Genomic DNA, 23,952 nt, shown 5'->3' with positions numbered 1-23,952 from the left:
TCAGGAAGAGGAAAGTCGACCTGGCAAACTCTTCTCCTTTCTTTCCAATATTGAGCTTCTGGTGGATAGTAGAAATCCTCTCAAAACTAAGAAACCAAACAGTCTGTATCATTTTGAAGGTATTCCATTTTGTGTGTTAGTACACTTAAAGGAATGGAGTGGAAAGTGGTAGGAGGAAAAGCAGGGAGTGTGACAGCTCGATTGGTTCAGGATAGGAGAGTAACTAAGCAAGTCATCTATTGCTGAGACGTGTCAATTTTAAATAACCTATTCCATCTTCTAAGCCAAATAAGGATGAAAGTCTCTTGAAACAATGTTGATTAAAAGGAACAGGTCTATTTTAAAATAACTAATTACCTCTAATTAAATTTCCCCAAAGCTCATGAGCTTTGAGGATTTTGGGCTTTTTTTTCTCAAAATGAAAAAGGAAGAGAGGCCACACTTCCTCAAGAGACCTGTTTTTCCTTTAGAAACTCTATATTTTCCCATTTCTCCATCTCTCTGAATCTCTGTCTCTCTCTCAGCTCTTTCATTCATTTTGAAGGAAAGGTGGTAGCAGTAGTAGCACCAGTAATAGTAGTGGTAGTAATAATAATGATGATAATTATGGTATTTAAGCACTTACTACATGCCAGGTACTGTACTAAGCGCTGGGGTGGAGACAAGCAAATCGGGCTGGACTCAGTCCCTGTCCCACCTGGGGCTCACAGTCTCACTCCCCATTTTACAGATGAGATAACTGAGGCCCAGAGAAGTGAAACGACCTGCCCAAGGTCATAGAGCAGACAGTGGCAAAGCCAGAATTAGAATCCATGACCTTCTGACTCCTAGGCCCATGCTCTATCCACTAGGCCACACTGCTTATGGTAGCAGCAGAAGCAGTAGTAGTAGTAGCAGTAGCAGTACCGTGGTCCAGTGGAAAGAGCTCGGGCTCAGGAGTCAGAGGTCTTGGGTTCTAATCCTGGCTATGCCACTTATCAGCTGTGTGACTTTGGGCAAGTCACTTAACTTCTCGGTGCCACAGTCACCTAATTTGTAAAATGGGGATGAAGATTGTGAGCCCCACGTGGGACAACCTGATAACCACAACCTGTATCTACCCCAGCACTTAGAACAGTGCTCAGCACATAGTAAGCGCTTAAAAAATACCAACATCATCAAAAAATGCAACTGACTGATAGTAGTAGTAGTGATAAAAGAAGAAATACCAGTAATAGTAACAATGATTTTTACTGAATGCCTACCAAGTGCAGCTGGAAGGACAGCAGAAACAAAAATCGTATTCCCTGCCCAAAGGAGCTTCCACTCTAATGGGGGAGCTAATTAAAATATTTATTACCAATGTGAGCAGGAGGCAGTGTGTGTGCTTACTCCCCACAAACCTTTGATCTAGACTTCAAGATTTCTCTGCCCAGTCCTCGAAATTTCCAATCAGGTTTAAGAAAACCGAAAAGGTGAATTTCCAGCCTATTTTAGTTATTTCCATCTGGACTGTAAGTTTGTTGTAGGCAAGGATCACAGATACCAACTATATCAGTGAATCAATCAATCGGTAATGTTTATTGAGCACTTACTGTGTGCAGAGCACTGTACTAAGCACTTGGGAGTGTACAAGAAAATAGAGTTGGTAGACACATTCCCTGTCCATAAGGAACTTAGAGTCTGGAGGAGGAGACAGACATTAAAATGAATCATGGATAAGTACATAAGTGCTAGAGTGGAGAGGATGGGGGTGAAGTGCTTAAAGGATTCAGATCTAAGTGCACTGACATTGCAAAAAGGAGAGGGAGTAGGGGAGGGAAGGCTTCTTGGAGAAGATTTGCAGTGTGTCTTGGACAGAGAATGGGCCTGGTAGTCAGAAGTACCTGGGCTCTAATCCCTGCTCCATCACTCATCTGCTTTCGACCATGGGCAAGTCACTTCGTGCCTTGGGGCCTCAGTTACCTCATCTGTAAAATGGGGATCAAGAATATGAGTCCCATGTGGAACAGGAACTGTGTCCAACCTGATTAATTTGTATCTACCCCAGTGCTTAGAACAGTTTATTGGTACATAGTAAGTGCTTAACAAATACCATATAACAAGGCTTTGAAGGAGGAGAAGGTGGTGATCTGTCATATATGAAGGGGGAGGGAGTTCCAGGCCAGAGGGAGGATGTGGGCAAGGGCTTGGGAGCATGACAGATGAGATTGAAGTACAGTGAGCTGGTTGGCATAAGTGTAGGAACTCAGCGAGGTAAGGTAGAAGGGGGTGAACAGAATGAGTGCTCTAAAGCTGTAGTAAGGTGTTTCTGTTTGATGCAAAGGTGGATGGGCAACCACTGGAGGTTCTTGAAGAGTGGGGAGAGGTGGAGTGCATTTTTTTTTAGAAAAATGATCCTAGCATCAGAGTGAAGTAAAGAGTGGGAAGAGACAGGAGGCAGGGAGGTCAGCAAGGAGGCTGATGCAGTAGACAAGGCGGAATAAGATAAGTGCTTGGGTTAGAATAGCAGTTTGGATAGAGAGGAAAGGGTGTATTTTAGAAATGTTTCATGGTAGAACCTACAGGATTTAGTAACAGATTAAATATGTGTGTTGAATAAGAGATGAATTGAGGATCATGCCAAAGTTATGGGCTTGGGAGGCAGGGAGGATTAAATATGTGTGTTGAATAAGAGAGATGAGTTGAGGATCATGCCAAAGTTATGGGCTTGGGAGGCAGGGAGGATATTGGTTTTATAAGCAGTGATGGGGAAAACAGGATAAGGACAAGGTTTGGGTGGAAAGATGAGGAGTTCTGTTTTGGACATGTTAAGTTTGAGGTATCATCAGGACATCCAAGTTGAGATGTCCTGAAGGCAGGAGGAAACATGAGACTAAATATAAGGAGATAAGTCAGGACTGGAGAGGTGGATTTGGGAGTCATCCACATAGAGATGGTAGTTGTAGCCTTGTGACCAAATGAGTTTTTCAAGAGAGAGGGTGTAGACTGGGAATAAAAGGGGATCTAGAACTGAGCCTTGAAGGACTCTCACAGTTAGGGGGGGAGGCAGAGGAGGACCCTGCAAGAGAATGAAAAGGAGCAGCCAGATAGAAGTCATTGGTGACCTTTGAGAGGGAGGTTTCCCTGGAGTGTAGGGGCAGAAGTTAGATTGGAGGGGGTCAAGGAGAAAATTGGAGGAGAAGTGGAGGCAGCACGTGTAGACAACTCACTCAAGGAGTTGGAGGGGAATGGTAGACAGGAGATAGGGAGATAACTGGAGATAGCTGTGGGGTCAAGGAAGAGTTGTTTTTTAAGGATAAGGGAGACATGAGCATGTTTAAAAACAGTGGGAAGGGAATTTATGTACTATATGTTACTCTGCATTGTACTGTACGCTCCCAGGTGCTCAGTTCACTATGCGACACACTCTAAGTACTCAAAAAATGCTTCTGATTGATGTGGCTCAGTGGAAAGAGCCTGGGCTTGGGAGTCAGAGGTTGTGGGTTCTACTCCCGGCTGCGCCACTTGTCTGCTGTGAGACTTTGGACAAGTCACAACTTCTCTGTTAAAGGAAGAAGAGAACTTCTCTGTTAGAGAAGCAGCATGGCCTTTTGGCAAGAGCATAGGCTTAGGAGTCAGAGGATGTGGGTTCTAATCCCAGCTCCATCATTTATCTGCTGTGTGGCCTTGGGAAGGTCACTTAACTTCTCTGTGCCTCAGCTCCCTCATCTGTAAAATGGGGATTAAGACTGTTAGCCCCACATGGGACAACCTGATTATCTTGTATCTACCCCAGTGCTTACAACAGTGCTTGGCACGTAGTAAGCGCTTAACAAATACCATAATTTTTATTCTCTGTGCCTCAGTTACCTCATCTGTAAAGTGAAGATTAAGACTGAGAGCCCCATGTGGGACAACCTGATTACCTTGTATCTACCCCAGTGCTTACAACAGTGCTTGGCACATAGTAAGCACTTAAATACCATTATTATTATTATTATTATTATAATTATTACAGAAAAGCTAAAGAGAAGCAGCATGGCTCAGTGGAAAGAGCCCGGGCTTGGGAGTCAGAGGTCATGGGTTCGAATTCCGACTCCACCACTTGTCAGCTGGGTGACTGTGGGCAAGTCACTTAACTTCTCTGTGCCTCAGTTACCTCATCTGTAAAATGGGGATTAAGACTGTGAGCCTCACATGGGACAACCTGATTACCCTGTATCTACCCCAGGGCTTAGAACAATGCTCTGCACGTAGTAAGCGCTTAACAAATACCAACATTATTATTAGGTCCAGTGGGTCCAGATGGTGGAAAGCTTCAAAGTAAATGGTCAGCAGTCTTTTTTGAGAGCGAAGATGATCAGAGAATATGGTAGGGTTCTGAAAGGAAGGGAGATGTGCCTAAGTGACATTTCCTGAAGATGAACTGGGAGCATTGGGAACTATGGAGAAGGGGGTGGTCAACTGTATCTGAAGGCCAAAGAGGACTAGGGCAGAGTAGATCCCACGCAATGTGGCTCTGAGGAGGTCATTGGTGACTTTGTGTAGAGCAGTCGTGGCAGAAACCTAACTGGAGGCAGTCAAGAAGAATGGGAGGAGAGGAAGTGAGGGCAGTGGGTATATGCAACCTGTTTGAGGAGACTGGACAGGCAAAGAAGGAGGGGGTTGGAGGCGTTAGCTAGAGGAGGCAGTAGGATCCTAAGAAGTTCTGGGGTTTTTTTTGTTGTTGTTTTTTGGAGTTTCTTTTAGACCAGGAGACGTGAGCATGTTTAAAGGAAGAAGGGAAGGAGCTGTCTGAGAGTGTGAGAGGTGGACGATGGCAATAAAGGAGGGACGGAGAGTAGGAGGGAAAGGGGTCGGAGGCCCAGGGAAATGAGACAGATTTAGAGAGCCAATGGGAGATCTCTTCCCTGGGAAGAAACAAAGAGGGAGCAGAAGGTCATAGGTTTCATTTGATTCAGGTACCACAGCAACAATGAGCACCATAATGCTTACTCTAATTTACACTTTATAAACAAGCCTAAAGATATCCTCCCCTGGGCTAAAAGAGTCGTCAGACTGTGTTCACTTTGGAACTTAAAGGCAACATTTAGATCTGATGTTGGAAATTATGCCTAATATATGCCATGTGTTTCTTTTGTAATGTTAATTGAAACAAAGACCAAAATACAAAATGGATTCAAGTGATGCCAAACTCCTAAAATTTTCCTTCTATTATGAGGTGAAATAAACAAGTAGGAATAAGAACAATCTGAAATTTATGTTAATATGATCTTCTTCTTCAGCCAGAGTCTGAGGCAAGTCATCAAAAGGAAACATCCAAATTGAAGTCATCTAAAAATACATCACTGAGATTGTGAGTAATGAAAATAAAATACTCTTAAAGCAATAGATAAATCTCAATCTACTCACCTGTCTCTCTCAGAAATCTCGACTTTGGCCATGCAATAAAGATTCATCTCAATCTCTTCACAGGATTTCAAACACCTCTCTCAGAGTCTAAGCTTCTTGATGGCAGGGTAGGTGCGCCTCTTCAGTGCTTGATCACACAGTGAAGGCACATTCCCTACCTTCCAGGAGCTTACACTCTATTGCCAGTTACCCCTTAATGCTCCCAATAGCTTCCAGTGAATAACTCCACCCGCACAACTACTTTCCCTATTTAAACACTGACTTGGGTATGTTACATTTGCCCTCATGCCTCTCAAATTCTCTAGTGCTTAGTCAGGATGTACATATTCTTTATGGTGAATGTTATTTCATTCTACTATTTCTTGAAAACTGGAAATGGTTTATGCTCCTCAACGTTAGCCTTTACTACCTCCTAGGATTGAGCAGATAGAGATTTATCAAGTGCTCGGATCTCACCGTTATATTGAAGACGAGCAAATTGTGATACCAAATAAAGCCATCCACATTCAGGTGGCTGGGAACAATTGAAAGGCAACTGACATCAGCCATAACCTCAATTGAGTAGGGAATTTATTTTAATTCCATCAATTCAAAACTATGGATATTATTTTAATTGAATAGTTGTAGAATGATGAATCAACCTATTTGTGCTATTATTACTATAATGATAATAATATTTGTGGTATATGTTAAGCGCCTCTCTGTGTCAAGTGCCGTTCTAAGCCCTGGGGAAGATACAGGATGTCAGGTCAGACTCACACGAGGCTCATGGTCAAAGTAGGAGGGAGAACAGATAATGAAGCCCCATTCTACAGTTGAGGTAACTGAAGCACAGAGAAGTGAAGTTACTAGCCCAAGGTCACACAGCAGACACATGGTGGAGCAGAGAGTAGAACCCAGATCCTCTGACTCCCAGGTTCATGCTCTTCCCACTAAGCCACACTGCTCCTCTCACTGAATCAATAAAACATCATTCTCTCAACATAAGCGAAGTGATCTTCCAAAATGGAGGATACCTATCTATGTGTTTGTCCATCTCTCCCTCTCATTTATGAGATTAACCTTTTGAATTTGGTTTGGGAGATTACTGGGAACAGAAAGATGCACAAGATTTCAGTGTTAATTCTGCCATCTCATTTGTATGTGATCCTTGCTGACAATATAAACCATCTTATACTTGGATTTGTTATCTGGACAAGAATGAAAACCCCATCAAAGTGCCCTAAATATAAGACTCTGTCCAAATGGGATTAATGTGGTGACATTTGGCATTTATTAGTGGGAGTGAAGAGGTCCATGTGCCCTTGGCTTCAACTACTAATAATAATCATCACTGTGATATCTTTTAAGTACTTTCTATGTGCCAAGCACTGGGATATTTACAAGATAATCAGGTTAGACACAGTCCCTGTCCCACATGGGGCTTACATTCAAAGGAGGAAAGATACCAGGTATTGAATCCCCATTTTAAAGATCAGGAAACTGAGGCTCAGAGCACCCAAGTGACTTGCCCAACGTTACCCAGGAGGCAAGTGGCAGAGCCAGAATTAATCAATCAATCAGTTCTCTCCCTTCTACTTTGCCTCACTTATTTCCTACTACAACCCAGTCTACACACTTTACTCCTTTAATACCAACCTACTCCCTGTACCTCAATCTTGTCTATCTTGCCACTGACCCCTTACCCACATTCTCCCTCTGGCCTGGAACTCCTTCCCCCTTTCATATCCAACAGACCACCACTCTCCCCATCTTCACAGCCTTAATAAATCACATCTCCTCCAAGAAGCCTTCAATGATTAAGCTCTCTTTTCTCTTATTCCCTGTCCTTTCTGCAACCCCTAAGCACTTAGATCTGTCTCCTTTATAAGCACTTGATATTCACCCCATATTCAGCCCCCCAGCTCTTATGTCCATATCTGACATTTCTTTTAATATCTGTCTCCCCCTCTAAACTGAAAGCTCACTGTGGGCAGGGGACATGTCTACCAACTCTGTTATATTGTACTGTCCTAAACACCTAACACAGTGGTCTGCACATAGTACATACTCAATAAATGCAACTGATTATTTGGAGCCCTCCTGAGAGTCACCAATGAATATGTATCTTCAGGTTTCAGCCCGTTAGCAGGTTCATGGGAAGGTCTGTCCATCAATCAATGATATTTATTGAGCACTCCCTGTGTGCAGAGTCTTGTACTACGTTCTTGGGAGAGTACAATAAAACAGAATTAGCAGATCCATCGCCAGCCCAGAAGGAGCTTACAATCTAGAAGGGGAGATAGACACAATGTTAATAATAAATGATAATAAATAAATATTAAATGATATCTAACCTTATGGGCTTAAGGTCTGCAACTCTGGTTCACAGTCATCTGGAAGTTATGGCCACAGTAATCTGTCAGCCCTTGTGACTGAATCATTAGGAAAGTGAAGTAGCCCTACTTGCCCTCTCTTCCCTTGCTCGGAGAAGGAATTCAAGACAGTGTATGTTGCTTTTTGAACTCCCTGGTAGACACTATAGAAATTCAAGATACAATTAAGTATCTCTCTAACGTGAAGAGCCCATGGAAATAATAATAATAATAAAAAATCTAATGGCTGTCCTATAGATGATTACAATGAGAATACAATTACTATTTTTTAAAGTGTTTCAAAAACATAATGAAAAAGAAACTTCTTCTTGACAGTTTAATGATGCAGAAGAGAAAAGTTGAACAAATCATCATTTCAAAACTGAAAATAAGAATTTAAAAAATGATTGTGAGATCCATATTATCATTTCAATTTAATACATGTGCCTGGGTGTTCAGTGGGACAGTCTTTTTACACTTCCAGTCTAACTCTGGCTTCAGACTCAGATCTGCTTATGCCATGAAACTTCTGAATCCCTTGTTGCTTTTAATGTCTTACTCTTATGTTTATGATTATGGGCCTTCCAAAAGCTCTTTTTAATTACTGTACTTCAGTAACTTATGACAGTCTAAATATTGACTTCACCTACTGCCATCCAATTTTAAGAGACTGGTTCCAGTCTGTAACTCGATTTAATGGATTTCAAATTACATGAGCAGTAATAATAATAATAATGACAATAATGATAACGTTGTATTTATGAAGTGCTTAGCATGTGCTAAGCGCTGGAGAAAACACAATATAATAGGATTAGCCGGAGTCCCTGTCCCACATGGGGTTCACATTCAAGAGGGAGGGAGAACAGGTATTTTACCTCACTTTACAGATGAGGAAACTGAGGCCCAGAGCAGTTAAGTGACTAGCCCAAAGTCTCACAGCTCTTTCTGCCATATCACATGGTACCTATTTACTAGATTCACCCTTGGTTCGGCTTAGTAACACATCGGTTTTTGACTTAATACTGGCTGCTGCAGGTGGCTGGGGAGGGGGAAGCATGGAATCTGGGGGGAAATAGGGCAACAATTTTAAAAGCCATAAAGAAGTGTGGGTAGAATGGTTCAAAGTAGATGGAGAGGCTGAGCTGTGGAGTCCCTGGGGCAGGGAGGATCGATGTATCCGTTTCACTTTCAATGAAGAAAAGGTCGGCTACCTATCATAGGATCTCTCTGACTCAATATAAATACATTAATGTAGCTGTATTACTCATCTGTAATTGATTGAGCACTCAATTGTGGGTCATTCTGGTAAAAATAGGGTATCCGACCTTGGCTCAGGAATCTTTTCTCTGGTTATCATCTTGTTTACGCCTGGACTTGGAGGTGATTGATTTGAAAGTTAAATAATACAGGCAGTCTTGGGACTTAGGATACTATTGGATCCTGAAAACTACCTCTCTGAGGCAAAACATTGGAAGATGGATCTAATTTTCTCATAGGAATAATGTGTTAAATGGGGATTTGCAAGGGGGTGGAGATTGGGTGGCTGTTCAGATGTTGGGAATTAATTGGGGAAGGCTTCTGGGAAGCGGTGGGATTTTAGGACTTGGTTCATGTCCTTCCCTTGGTTTGAGACTCTCTTCCCCTTCAAATCATAAAACTCCCAATCTTCAAAGTCCTTCCCCAGTCAATTTCTAATGTTTCCAGGATTCATTCCTCTCCCCAACTGCCACATCAGCAAGCTTGTATCTCTTATACACTGAATGCGCTCCATTTTCCCTAACTCTTATGTATATATCCTCATAACCTATGACTTTCCTAGTCTTTTCACTAGCCTGAGACTCCAGGAGTCAAGAAACCTGAGTTCTAGTCCCAGCTCTCCAGTTCTTCCATTGTGGTACCTGGTGCAAGCCTCTCTGAGCCTCAGTTTCCTCATTTGTACAACAGGGAGAAGCTACTTCCTCTCTCCACTTCTTAGATTGTGATCCTTGTGTGGGACAGTGTCTAATCAGATTTTCTGTATCTGCCCCAATGTTTAGCACAGTGCTTTGTCATACATGGAGCATAATGCAGCAATAATAATAATTAAATTCTTCCATAATCTAGCCACTACCATTTGTACCTTTGTTCATTTTCCTGCTCTTATTATTTGCAATTTGTATCTGCCTATCTCTTCTATTAAAGTGAAGGTTCCTTGAGGACAAGGGACATGTCTACTCTTTCTGTTACACTTTTCCCAGAACTTTGCATAGTGCTCTTCACATAGTAGGTACTGTCTGCTGTGTGGCCTTGGGCAAGTTGCTTAACTTCTCTGTGCCTCAGTTACCTCATCTGTAAAACAGGGATTATGACTGTGAGCCCCATTTGCTTGTATCCGCCCCAGTGCTTAGCACATAGTAAGAACTTAAACACCACAATTATTATTATTACTATTATTATTACTCAGTAAGTACTATAGATTGATTGACCAAGGCACAGGGAATTCTCTGACATTTCAGAAACAGATGGAAACACTTTTAGAAGTGACTGGCTCAATCAGATCCATCCATGTCCTCTGTCCAACAGGTTCACTGTAACTGAGAAAATCTCTATTTGTAATGTATGCTCTTGTGACCAAATATTGCTTATCCTATGTTTCGCACCAATTGGACATTTTAAATAGGGTTTCAGGGCAAATCTTACCTATGGGATTTTGTTTTCATTTTAAATAACCAAAGCATGCATAATTTGCATTCTCCATCTTCCACTGCTTATGCAACACAATCAGAAATGATTATGTGCATAGGGACCCATTTCAAACCTCTCCCTGTTCTCATACAACTCTAATCTCTTTGAAGTCTCTAATGTACTTAAAGTCGATATTTCTCTATTTGGGTCAATTGATTATTGACACTGAATATTCCCATTTCTCAGATGATGAATTGAAATAAGGACTGTCTAGTGAGAACAAAAGCGGTTATGTTCTGGGAGATTATTACACTTTCAGATCTAATTATCCCCACTGGGACTCAATGAAAGCTTAACATAGCCGAAAATGGTCGGCTCTTCTCCCTTTCAACTTCAATAGATTTGCTATTTACTGACACGGAGAGTCTTATGGGTGATTAACTTTTCATAGAGCTAGAGGAACGTGTTTTTCTCTTTGTAATCACCTTATTTTCTTCATTGGCAATATTGTAACCTTCTTTCTCACATTCTGTTTCCCTGTTTAACTAGTTCTAATGAGAATTTAAATATGGAATTGCAAATAGCCATCATTAATTTGTTGCTATAAGGGCTGAGTTCCAAAGTCTGTCTTTTAAGAACTGGCAATTCAAGTAGTAGAAGTATTTTTTTAATGGTAGTTATCAAACTCTGGGCTAGAAACAAGATAATCAGATTGGACACAATACCTGTCTCACAAGGGACTCAAAATCAAAGTAAGAGTGAGCATCACTCAATCACTCTTTATGGAGTGCTTACTATGTGCAGATCACTGTATTAAGTCCTTGTATATAACAAAACTATTATATATAACAGAACTATTCCCTGCCCACAACGAGCCTACAGTCTAGACTAGAACTTTATCTCCATTCTTTTACAGATGAAGAAACAGGCACAGGGCAGTGAAGTGACATGCCCAAAGTCACACAGCAGTTAAGTGGTGGAGCCAGAATTAGAACCCAGGTACTCTGCTCCCCAGGTCTGTACTCATTCCACTAGGCCATGCTGTTTCCCATGTTGTTAAGTCTACCAACTCTGTTATATTGTACACTCCAAAGTGTTACTTTAGTAAGCATTTACTGTGAGCATACAAAGCACTCTACTCAGCTTGGAAAAGAATCACGGGTGAGAATTAGACAGGGTGCCTGCATTCTCCTCAAATTCTGAAGAGCCACTCTGTTAACTGTAAAGAGAAAAATTGCTAACCAAGCTGCAAGATGTCATTTCCTTCAAATTTAAACTATGGATCAAGATGCCCTTTCCTCCCACTCCATAGTGATTCATTCTCTCCACCAACCCACACAAATATCCTCCCCATCTCTTGCTCATGTTTCTCTAGGCTTCAAGAAAGGAGCTTCTAGGTAGGCATCTTCATCATCATCATCAATCAGTCAATCTATCAATGCTTTTTATTGAACACTTACTGTTCCTTCAGGACATCTCTACCTGGATGTTTCACCCAACACCTCAAACTAAACATGTCCATAACTGAACCCTTTATCTATCCAACCAAACCCTGTCCTCCCCCTGTTTTTACCCATCACTATAGACAATACTGCTATCCTCCCTCTTTCACAAGCCCATAACCTTGGTGTTATCCTCAACTCTTTTCTCTCATTCCAGCCACATGTTCAATCTGTCACCAAATCCTGAGAGTTCTACCTTCACAGCATTGCCCAAATCCACCCCTTCCTCTCCATCTAAATTGCTACCATATTTATTGATCAATCAATCAAATGTATTTATTGAGTGCTTACCATGTGCAGAGCACTGTACTAAGCACTTGGGAAATTGTGATATAAAAGAGTTGGTAGACACATTCCCTGCCCACAGTGAGCTAACAGCACTTATCCTATCCTGCTTTGACTCCTTCATCTGCCCCTTTGCTGACTTTCCTGACTCCTGTCTTTCCCCACTCCAGTCCATATTTCACTCTGCTGCCTGAATCATTTGTGTAAAAAAAAAAAAAGTTCAGTCCATGTCTCCTCACTCCTCAAGGACTACAATGGCTGTCTATCCACATCCACATCCAATAGGAACACCTTACCATCAGCTTTAAAGCACTCAGTCAGCTTGCCCCATCCTACCTCACCTCACTGATCTTCTACAGCCCAGAGCTCATACCTCGCTCCTCCAGTGCCAGTTTACTCATAGTGCCCCGATCTCATCTATATCCCCACTGACCCCTTTCTCACGTCCTCCCCCTAGCCTGGAACTCCATCCCCCTCCATATATACCAGACCACCACTCTCTCCATCTTCAAAGCATTATTAAGGTCACATCTCCTCTAGAAGGCCTTCCCCAATTAAGTCCTCTTTTCCAATTAAGTCCAACTTCTTCTCCCTCTGTGTCATCTATACACTTGAATCTGTGGCCTTTGTGCACTTGATAACTGGCCCATCCTCAACCCCACAGCACTTATGTACATATCTTTAAATTCTATATTATAAATTAATTACATGACTTTCTGCCCCACTGGACTGTAAGTTTGTTGTGGGCAGGCATCATATCTGCTAACTCTGTACTGTGCTTAGAACAGTGCTCTGCACATAATAAGTGCTCAATAAATACCACTGATTGATTTAATAAGTACTATTGATGATGACTGTCAATATTCTCCAGTCCCTATGTTATTCTGATGCCTGGATCATTTTTCTAAAATGACATACACCTCTTCACTCCTCAAAATCTTCCAATCATCTCTGTATCATCATCATCATTATCATATTCATGAATCACGTACTATGTGTTAAACACTCTAAGTATTGAGGTAGATACATGTTATTGAGGTCAGGCACAGTGCCTGTCCCATATGGGGCTCACAGACTAAGTAGGAGGAAGAACAGGTATTGCCTCATTTTACAGTTGAGGCAACTATGGCACAAAAAGGAAAGTGACTTGCCCAAGATCACAGAGCAGGCAATTGGCAGAGCCAGGATTAGAATCGAGGTCCCCTGACTCCCCGGTCCCTACTGTTTTCAGTAGGTTACGCTGCTCCTCCATCAAGCAGAACTACTGATCATTGACTTAAAGTAGGAGGAGGAGAAGTAATAGTAGTAGTAAGAGTTGTAGTGGTAGTAATAGTAATAATAGTAATAGTGGTAGTAATAGTAATAATAGTTATGATAGTAGTAGTAGTAACAATAGTAATAACAGTAGCATTTATTGAGCACCCACTTGGGAATTAGGGAATTACAAAGGGATGCATTTCCTGACCATCAGGGAGATAACATTCTAAAAAGGGAGGAAACAGAAACATACTTAGAACTAGTGCGGTCAGAACAAAGAAATTGAGCAGACACATGTATATGAGTGTTGAGGGGGATCCAAATAAGTCAGTTCATTACCTTCTACTTATCCACTCTCTTCTCCCACTATCCCCCAGCTTGCACTCTTCTTTCCTCCCAGGCTAATCTTGAATTTTTTCACAGCACCTTGTTCTCAACTGTCCCACCTCCAACCACTTGCTCAAGCCCTTCCTCGTTGCTGGAACTCCCTGTCCCTTCAAATCCACCAGACCATAGCTCCCCTCCAAATGACGATAATAATAATTAATAATAATAATTGTGTTATTTGCCAAGTTCTTACTATGTGCCAGGCACTGTACTAAGCACTAGGGTAGTTACAAGGTAGTCAGGTCGGATGCATTCCCTGTCTTCTAGACTGTGAGCTTGTTGTGGGCAGGGAACGTGTCTGTTGTGGCATTGTACTCTCCCAAGCACTTAGTATAGTGCTTTCCACACAATAAGTGCTCAATAAATACGATTGAATGAATAAATGAATGTCCCACGTGGGGCTCACAGCCTTAATCCCCATTTTACAGATGAGGTAACTGAGGCACAGAGAAGTCAAATGACTTGCCCAAGGTCACATGACAGGCAAGTGGCAGAGTCAGGATTAGAACCCGTCTTTCTGACTCCCAGGCCTGTGTTCTATCCACTAGGCCACGTCGCTTCTCAATTGCAGTATTTGTTAAGCACCTACTCTGAGCTGACCACTGTTCTAAGTTCTGGGGTAGATACAAGATAATCAGGTCGGACACCGTCCCTGATCCACAAGGGGCTCAGATAAATGGGGGAGGGAAAGTAGTTATTGACTCCCCATTTTCCAAATGAAGGAACTGAGGCACAGAGAAGTGAAGTAACTTGCCCAAGGTCACAAAGCAGAAAAGTTTCAGGGCTGGGATTTGAACCCAAATCCTCTGACTGTTAGGTCTGAGTTCTTTCCACTAGGCCATGCTTCTTCCCCCATCTTCAAAGCCCTGAAAATATCCCATGTCCTCAATCTATTTACTACACCGTCACCTATAACACTTTTGTATATATAGATTTATCTATCTATTAAGAAGGTATTAAGCACTTGTAATAATATAATATACAATAATAATATTGTAATCTATTAAGCACTTATTTATTCACCTCTCCATTTTTCCATTCTCCTTTTCTCTACCAGGAAATCACTTGATAGCCACCTCAATTAGATCAAAAGCTCCTTGAAGGCAGGAGTTATGTCTGTTACCTATCAATCAATCAGTGGCATTTATTGAGCACTTGCTGTGTACAGAGTGCTGTACTAAGCTCTTGGGAGCTTACAATTCAACATAGACATGTTTCCTATCCACAAGGAGTTTATCGTCTAGAGAGAGACTAAACTATTGTAAACTCACAATCAATCAATCATATTTATTGAGCACTTACTGTGTGCAGAACACTGTACTAAGCACTTGAGAGAGTACAATGGCGTGGCTCAGTGGAAAGAGCACGGGCTTTGGAGTCAGAGGTCATGGGTTTGAATCCCGGCTCTGCCACTTGTCAGCTGTGTGACTGTGGGCAAGTCACTTAACTTCTCTGGGCCTCAGTTACCTCATCTGTAAAATGGGGATTAAGACTGTGAGCCCCACGTGGGACAACCTGATTCCCTTGTGTCTACCCCAGTGCTTAGAACAGTGCTCTGCACATAGTAAGTGCTTAACAAATACCAACATTATTATTATTATTATTACAATAAAACAGAGTTGGTAGACACATTCCATGCCCATAAAGAGCTTACAGTCTAGAGGGGAAGACAGGCATTAAAATGAATTACAGTTATGTACATAAAGGCTGTGGGGATGGCGGGGGTGGGGGTGGGAGAGTGAATAAAGGGTACAAATCCAAGTTCAAGGACAATGCAGAGAGAAGAGGGAGTAGGAAAAATGAGAACTTATTTGGGGAAGGCCTCTTGGTGGAGATGCAATTTTTAATAAGGCTTTGAAGGTGGAGAGAGTGATGGTCTGTCAGATACGATATCCCAGTCACTTAGTAGAGTGCTCTGTATCTGGTAGTTGCTCAATAAATATTATTGAGTGAACTAGCGATTGAATGATGAATTTAAGCTAAGAATAATTTTGAATTCTCAGTTCAATCGGGAAAGACAATTATCCAGACCTGCCGTTTTCTTTAATACAAATGCAGTAGGTAAAGAATCAGCAAAAGGAATTACCATTAACTAACACAATCCCAGGTTCTTGACTATAACTTATTACAAAGACTTAAAAACAGCCCACAAAAAATTGACACAAATAACAATTTAGAAATAATTACCTAATGGTGGGTGGTTTCCCCAAAACAATTAAGTGCACCTGATAAATGAGCTGATGTGAAGATTAATGTATTATATGTGTGAAAGTGACTGCCAATATACCATGGAAAATAATGCAGTGCACCTTCCTTAATCACGAAGCTTCTGTTCACAAAGTTGTTTTAAATATATGGTAACATCTAGTGATTCTAATAAATAGAACAGTCATTCTGAATGGTATAAATATGTCATTTAGAGAAAATATTGACAACCTAATTGAAAAAAATGTATGGGTTTCATTTTGCTCTTTCTTGTCCAACAACATAATATGCAAGCCACCTGCCAAATTGACTTATGTAACAAAATTACCATTGCAAATCAAAAACCTTGTTCATTTTTCCCTTTTCCCTTTCCCTTTAATCTATGGAGATATCACTGGCTCATATTATTTTGCTGGATTCCTGGGAAATGCTTACCGATATTCTCAAATGCTCAATAAATACCATTGATTGATTGACTGGTTGATTCATTCTTCGTTCCATTCTCTACTTAATAGGCCACCGGTAAGACACCCCACTTCAAGGGCTCAGGGAAACTAAATTTGCCAAGTTTCTTCTGAATGAAGTTTGTATTTCTACAAAATAGAAAAATCAATCCAGGCAAAGTATTCAACCTTTGGAAGTTCCAAAGGTTCCAGCACCTAATTGTCTTGCCTTGTCACTGCTAATAAAAATGGTCAAATAAGAGGTCAGGTCAAACAGATTTGTATGTACTTGTATTGTGTACAGTGGGGAAATATCTTCCATGGAATTAAGTCTTGCTCAAAATTTTAGCTTGGTTAATCTATCAATTTAGGGCTCATTAGGATAGGAAATGACAGGGCTGGAAGGGAATGCCTTCCTTTTCTTTGCAATTACTTAAAAAATCAAGCACTCAGCTGTTTAGGTGGGGATGTGCTGCTTTGGAAATGTCAGGCGAGGGCTGGAGACAATGAAATCTTGCTGCAAATGCAAAAGAAATGACTATTTGTTTGTGAAAATATAACAAGACTTTGGTCTTAGTCGGCTGTCTTTCCAAGAAGAGAGAGCAGAATTGGGCACTGGAAAGCATGGGAATCTTGGAAGGATGCCTCCATGGATTCTGCTCCCAGTCATCTGCTCACAGGGCATCCCAGGGTAATGCTGCTTGAGGAAATTGGTCCCGGCTTGTTCCCAAGGATGATTTGCCACTTCCACAAATGGAGACTGGCCATCTTCTGGAGCACTGGGAATGCTTGTGTACCTGAGCCACTAGTGCCAGGATGATGATGACGACGATGATAATAATAATGATGGTATTTTCAAGTGATTACTATATGCCAAGCACTGTACAAAACACTGTGGTAGATACCAGATCATCTGGTCAGACACAGTCCCCATCCAACACAGGGCTCACAGGCTAAATTGGAAGAAAAACAGGTACTTAATCCCCATTTTAAAGATGAGGAAATTGAGGTTCAAAGAAGTGAAGGGAATTGCCCAAGGTCAAGCAACAGCAAGTGGCAGGTCCAGGATTAGAACCCAGTTCCTCTGGCTTGCAGCCCTGTGCACTCATGACTAGGCCACACTGCTTCCCCCCTTGCAGACTAATAACAACATTAATTGACTACCTGTTAGATGTACTTAGGAAGAACAGATTAACAAAGAGATATATTCCCTGCCCATGGGGAGTTTACTTATGAGCAGGATAGACCAATAATAAAATATTTACAAGCAGAGATATCAAAAATAAACTGAGTGAACATATATGCATGAATGCTAAGGAGGTATAAATAACTTCCAAACACCTTGGACAGCCTCTTCTCATCAGAGTCTTCTTTAATTATGGCTATTACAATAATAGCATTGATTAAGTTCTTAGTATAGTCACTGGGCAAATGCTGAGGTAGATACAAGATAAAAGATGGGACATAGGCCTTGTTTGACAGGGGGATCACAATTGTTTTATGGCGTTTATTAAGCACTTACTGTGTGTCAGATATTGTGCTAAACTCTGGCGTAGATAAAGTCAAGCAGGTTGGACACAGTCCCTGTCCCACTTGGGGCTCATAGTCTTAATCCTCATTTAACAGATGAGGTAACTGAGGCACAGTAAAGTTAAGTGTCTTGCCCGAAGTCACAGCAGACAAGTGATAGAGTGGGGATTAGAACCCAGGTCCTCCTGACTCCGAGGCTCGTGCTCTAGCCACTAGGTCATGCTGATAATCAGTGGCATTTACTGAGGTCTTACTGTGTGCAGAGATTGGCCCTGCCGCTAGCCGCTTGACTTTGAGTTTGATTGGGTCGACCCCCAACCCTGGTCATCGCCCGCTTATTAACACTATTGTATTGTATCATACTGTATCATGTTGCTATATTACCGATTTTGCTTTTTACTGTTTATTGTTGTCAGTGCTGCCACCCACCTCTCTGGCCTCACCAGCCGCTTGACTTTGAGTTTGATCAGATCGACCCTTAATCAAGTCGACCCCCGAACCCTGGTCATCACCCGCTTATTAACACTATTGTATTGTATCATACTGTATCATGTTGCTATATTACCGATTAAGCTTGTTATTGTTTATTGTTGTCAGTGCTGCCACCCACCTCTCTGGCCTCACCATGTCCCTCCACCCACCCCGTCCTCCCTCCCGCCCCTTTCTATCCTCCCCTTCCCCTTCCCCTCTCTCGCTCAGCTCTTTCCCGCTCTCTCCTCTGCCTCCTCCCCCCCTTCCCCCGCCCTAGAACTCAGCTTTACCAGCGCTACCCCTCTTCCCCTCCCCCTACTCTCCCCCCCACCAAACCCCCTCCTTACCCCCTCGCCCCTTCCCTCTTCCCCACCCACGCCACATCCCAGTCCTCCTGTCCCACCGCCACCCCTCCTCCCCCTCTCCCCGTCCAGGGCCCCGCCACCTCCTTCCCATCCAAACCCTCCCCTCCCCCCGCTCTCCCCCCTCTCCCCCCCTTGCACCCACAGCTACTTTCAAGTGTGGCCTCTGGCACCCCCGCTCCATTACAGGTAAACTACCTTTCATCCATGACCTTTTCCTTTCCCGCTCTCTCCTCCTCCTCGCCCTTTCGGAAACGTGGCTCACTTCCGAAGACATGGTCTCCGCCGTTGCCTCTCCTTCTCCCACTCCCCCAGACTCACCGGTAAGGGAGGAGGCGTCGGGTTCCTCCTCTCACCCCGTTGCCGCTTCTGCACTATCCCTCCTCCCCCCCCCCCTCCTTCCCCTCCCTCGAAGCCCATATCATTCGCCTCTACCACCCCCTCCAGATACTTGTCGCTGTCATCTACCGGCCTCCTGGTCCCACCTCTGACTTCTTCAACCACCTAGACCCCTTCCTCACTTTCCTTCTCTCCTTCTCTCTGCCCACTCTGATCCTCGGAGACTTCAACATCCACACGGATGTACCCGATGACTTCTCTGCCACCCACCTGCTATCCCTCCTCGACTCTGCTGACCTCCTGTTCCACCATACCGCGCCCACTCACCGACTCGGTCACACCCTCGATCTCGTCATCTCCTACCTCTGCACTATCTCCTCCCTCACCAACTCTGAAATCCCTCTCTCTGACCATAACCTTCTCACCTGCCTCATCTCTCACACTCCCTCCCCCTGCAAGTCTTTGCTACTCCCCCACAGAGACCTCCGCTCTCTCGATCCCATCCGTCTTTCCAAAAGCATCTCTCCCCACCTTGCCGCCCTGTCCTCACTTCCCACTCTCGATGATCGGGTCTCCGCTGTCAACTCCACCATCTCTACTCATCTCAACTCTCTCGCCCCCCCTTTCCCTCCGCCGCTCTCGCTCCACTAACCCACAGCCCTGGATCACCTCCTCTGTTTGCCTCCTACGCTCCTATGCTTGAGCTGCTGAGCGCTGCTGGCGAAAATCCAAGCACCAAGCCGACCTCATACATTTCAAATTTATCCTTTCCTGCCTTAACTCTACCCTCTCCTCCGCCAGGCAAAACTTCTTCTCCTCCCTCCTCGACACCCATGCCCGTCACCCCCGCCAATTGTTCCGGACCTTTAACTCTCTCCTTAGGCCCCCGGTTCCTCCCCCTCCCCCATCTCTCACCCCCAATGATCTGGCCACCCACTTCATTGCAAAAATCAACACAATCAGGTCTGAGCTCCCCAAAGTCACCCCTTCCCCTCTCTCCTTTCCCCCACCAACCCTCTCCCCTACTTTCCCATCCTTCCCTGCAATATCCTCAGAGGAGATCTCCTCCCTCCTCGCAAGTGCCACCCCTTCCACCTGCGCCTTGGACCCCATTCCCGCTCACCTTATAAAAACCTTCGCACCTGCCCTCCTCCCTTCCTTAACTTCTATTTTTAACCACTCAATCTCCAATGGCTCCTTCCCCTCTGCCTTCAAACATGCCCACATCTCCCCCATCCTAAAAAAACCCGTTCTCAACCCCACTTCCCCTTCCAGTTATCGCCCTATCTCCCTACTACCCTTCCTTTCCAAAATCCTAGAACGAGTCGTCTACACTCGCTGCTTAGAATTCCTTAACTCCCATTCTCTCCTGGACCCCCTCCAATCTGGCTTCCGTCCCCTCCACTCTACCGAGACTGCTCCCTCTAAGGTCACCCATGACCTCCTTCTTGCCAAATCCAATGGCTCCTACTCCATTCTAATCCTCCTTGACCTCTCAGCTTCCTTTGACACTGTCGACCATCCCCTCCTCCTCCACACCTTATCTCACCTTGGCTTCATGGACTCCATCCTCTCCTGGTTCTCCTCTTATCTCTCTGGCCGGTCATTCTTGGTCTCCTTCGCAGGCGCCTCCTCCCCCTCCCATCCTTTAACTGTTGGAGTTTCTCAAGGGTCAGTTCTTGGCCCTCTTCTGTTCTCCATTTACACTCACTCCCTTGGTGAACTCATTTGCTCTCACGGCTTTGACTACCATCTCTACACAGATGACACGCAGATCTACATCTCTGCCCCTGTCCTCTCCCCTTCCCTTCAGGATGTCTCCACCTGGATGTCTGCCCGTCACCTAAAACTCAACATGAGCAAGACTGAGCTCTTCATCTTCCCTCCCAAGCCCGGTCCTCTCCCAGACTTCCCTATCACCGTGGATGGCACGACCATCCTTCCTGTCTTCCTGCCCGCAACCTCGGTGTCATCTTTGACTCATCTCTCTCGTTCACCCCACACATCCAATCCGTTACCAAGACCTGCCAGTCTCACCTTTACAATATCGCCAAGATCCGCCCTTTCCTCTCCACCCAAACGGCTACCTTACTGCTATGGGCTCTCGTTATATCCCGGCTAGACTAACAATAATAATAATAATAATAATGTTGGTATTTGTTAAGCGCTTACTATGTGCCGAACACTGTTCTAAGTGCTGGGGTAGACATAGGGGAATCAGGTTGTTCCACGTGTGGCTCACAGTCTTAATCCCCATTTTACAGATGAGGGAACTGAGGCACAGAGAAGTTAAGTGACTTGCCCACAGTCACACAGCTGACAAGTGGCAGAGCTGGGATTTGAACTCATGAGCCCTGACTCCAAAGCCCGTGCTCTTTCCACTGAGCCACGCTGCTTCTCCGCTGCTTCTCTGACTACTGTGTCAGCCTTCTCTCTGATCTCCCTTCCTCCTCTCTCGCCCCGCTCCAGTCTATTCTTCATTCCGCTGCCCGGCTCATCTTCCTGCAGAAACGATCTGGGCATGTCACTCCCCTTCTTAAACAACTCCAGTGGTTGCCTATCAACCTCCGCTCCAAACAAAAACTCCTCACTCTAGGCTTCAAGGCTCTACATCACCTTGCCCCTTCTTACCTCTCCTTCCTTCTCTCTTTCTACCGCCCACCCCGCACGCTCAGCTCCTCTGCCGCCCACCTCCTCACCGTCCCTCGGTCTCGCCTATCCCGCCGTCGACCCCTGGGCCACGTCCTCCCGCGGTCCTGGAATGCCCTCCCTCCTCACCTCCGACAATCTAATTCTCTTCCCCTCTTCAAATCCCTACTTAAAGCTCACCTCCTCCAAGAGGCCTTCCCAGGCTGAGCTTCCCCTTTTTTCCCTCTGCTCCCTCTACCCCCCTTCACCTCTCCGTAGCTAAACCCTCCTCTCCCCCCTTTCCCTCTCCTGTCCCACCTCCTCAGCACTGTACTCGTCCGCTCAACTGTATATATCTTTATCACCCTATTTATTTTGTTTATTTTGTTTATTGAGATGTACATCACCCTATTTAGTTGCCATTGTTTTTATGAGATGTTCTTCCCCTTGACTCTATTTATTGCCATTGTTCTTGTCTGCCTGTCTCCCCCAATTAGACTGTAAGCCCGTCAAAGGGCAGGGACTGTCTCTATCTGTTGCCAATTGTACATTCCAAGTGCTTAGTACAGTGCTCTGCACATAGTAAGCGCTCAATAAATACTATTGAATGAATGACTAAGCAACTAGGAGAATACAACAGAGTTCTTAGACACATTCTCTGCCCACAGTGAGCTCACAGTCTAGAGGGGTAGACATACATTCATATAAATTTGTGAGAGAAAATGTGACCTAGTGCATAGACGATGGGACTGGATTTCAGGAGACCTAAATTCTAATCCCAACTCAGGCCTGTTGTGTGACCTCGGGCTAGTCAATTAACTCGGCTTCCTCAACCATAAAGTGGGGATTCAATCCCTGCTCTCTCTCTCTCTTAAAGATGGTGAGTCCTTTGTGGGACAGGGACTGTATCCTATCTGGTTCTCTAGTATCTTCAAGGGCTTAACACAGTGCTTGGCACATAATAAGATCTCAGTAAGTAACAAAAACATGATCATTTTTAAACTTTAACCCAGGAAGGTGTCTTACCCAAGGTCATGCAGCAGGGAAGTTACTGAGCGGGGATTAGAACTCAAATCTCCTGACTTTCCAAACCTTCATGTGCTTCCCACTAATGATGGGGATAGGTTTAGACAGGGCCACCTTCTAATCTCACATAACTGTTGATCACAGAGTTCACTTTGGATCCCAGAATATCTTTCAGGAAAGATTTATGTGCTTGGGAGAATACCGGGAATGTGTCTACCAACTCTGCTATATTGTACCCTCCCAAGATTTTTGTGCAGTGCTCTCGGTAAGCACTTAATAAATACAATTGATTGATTGATCTTGTACCATCCCCAGAGCTTGGTACCGTACTTAGCACAAGCAAGTGCTTAATAAATACTACAGTTATTATTATTATCAGCTCCTTGAGGGTAGGGACAATGTCTACTTAATTCTGTTGTCCTCTCCTCAGTTCATACTATAGTTCTCTGAACACAGTAGACTGTAAGCTCCTTAATATTTTTAAGTACTCAATCACCTTACCCCCTCTGACCTTACCTCCCTGTTCTTTTTTTTTTTTAGTGTTTTTTATGGATTTGTTAAGTGCCCTACAATGTGTCAGGTGCTATACTAATTGCTGGAGTAGATACAAGATAATCAAGTTATACACAATCCCTGTCACACACAGTGCTCACAGTCTTAATCCCCACTTTACAGATGAGGAAACTGAGGCACAGAGAAGTGAAGGGACTTGCACAAGGTCACAGAGCAGACAAGTGGCAGAGCTGGGACTAGAAGCCAGGTCGTCTGATTCCCAGGCCCATGCTCTTTCCCATGCTTCTGCTTCTGATTTCCTGCCACAGTCCAGGCAAGCTGTCCGTTCTTCTAACGACAGCCTACTCACTGTACCTCCTTCTTGTCTATCTAACCACCGACCCCTCGCCCACATCATTCATCTGGGCTGGAATGCCCTACATCTTCCTATCTGACAGACGATCACTTGCTCCACCTCCAAAGCCTTATTAAAAGTACACCTCTTCCAGTAATGCCTCTTCTCCCACTCCCTCTGTCTCGCAATTTGCATTTGCATCCTTTATTCACACCCACCTTTAGCCTCACAGCCCTTATGAACAGATCGATAATTTATTTGGTTATATAAATATCTGTC

The sequence above is a fragment of the Ornithorhynchus anatinus genome, chromosome X1 (genome assembly GCF_004115215.2).
Source record: "Ornithorhynchus anatinus isolate Pmale09 chromosome X1, mOrnAna1.pri.v4, whole genome shotgun sequence".
In the NCBI taxonomy this organism is placed as follows: Eukaryota; Metazoa; Chordata; class Mammalia; order Monotremata; family Ornithorhynchidae; genus Ornithorhynchus; species Ornithorhynchus anatinus.
This window is presented reverse-complemented; position numbering follows the sequence as displayed.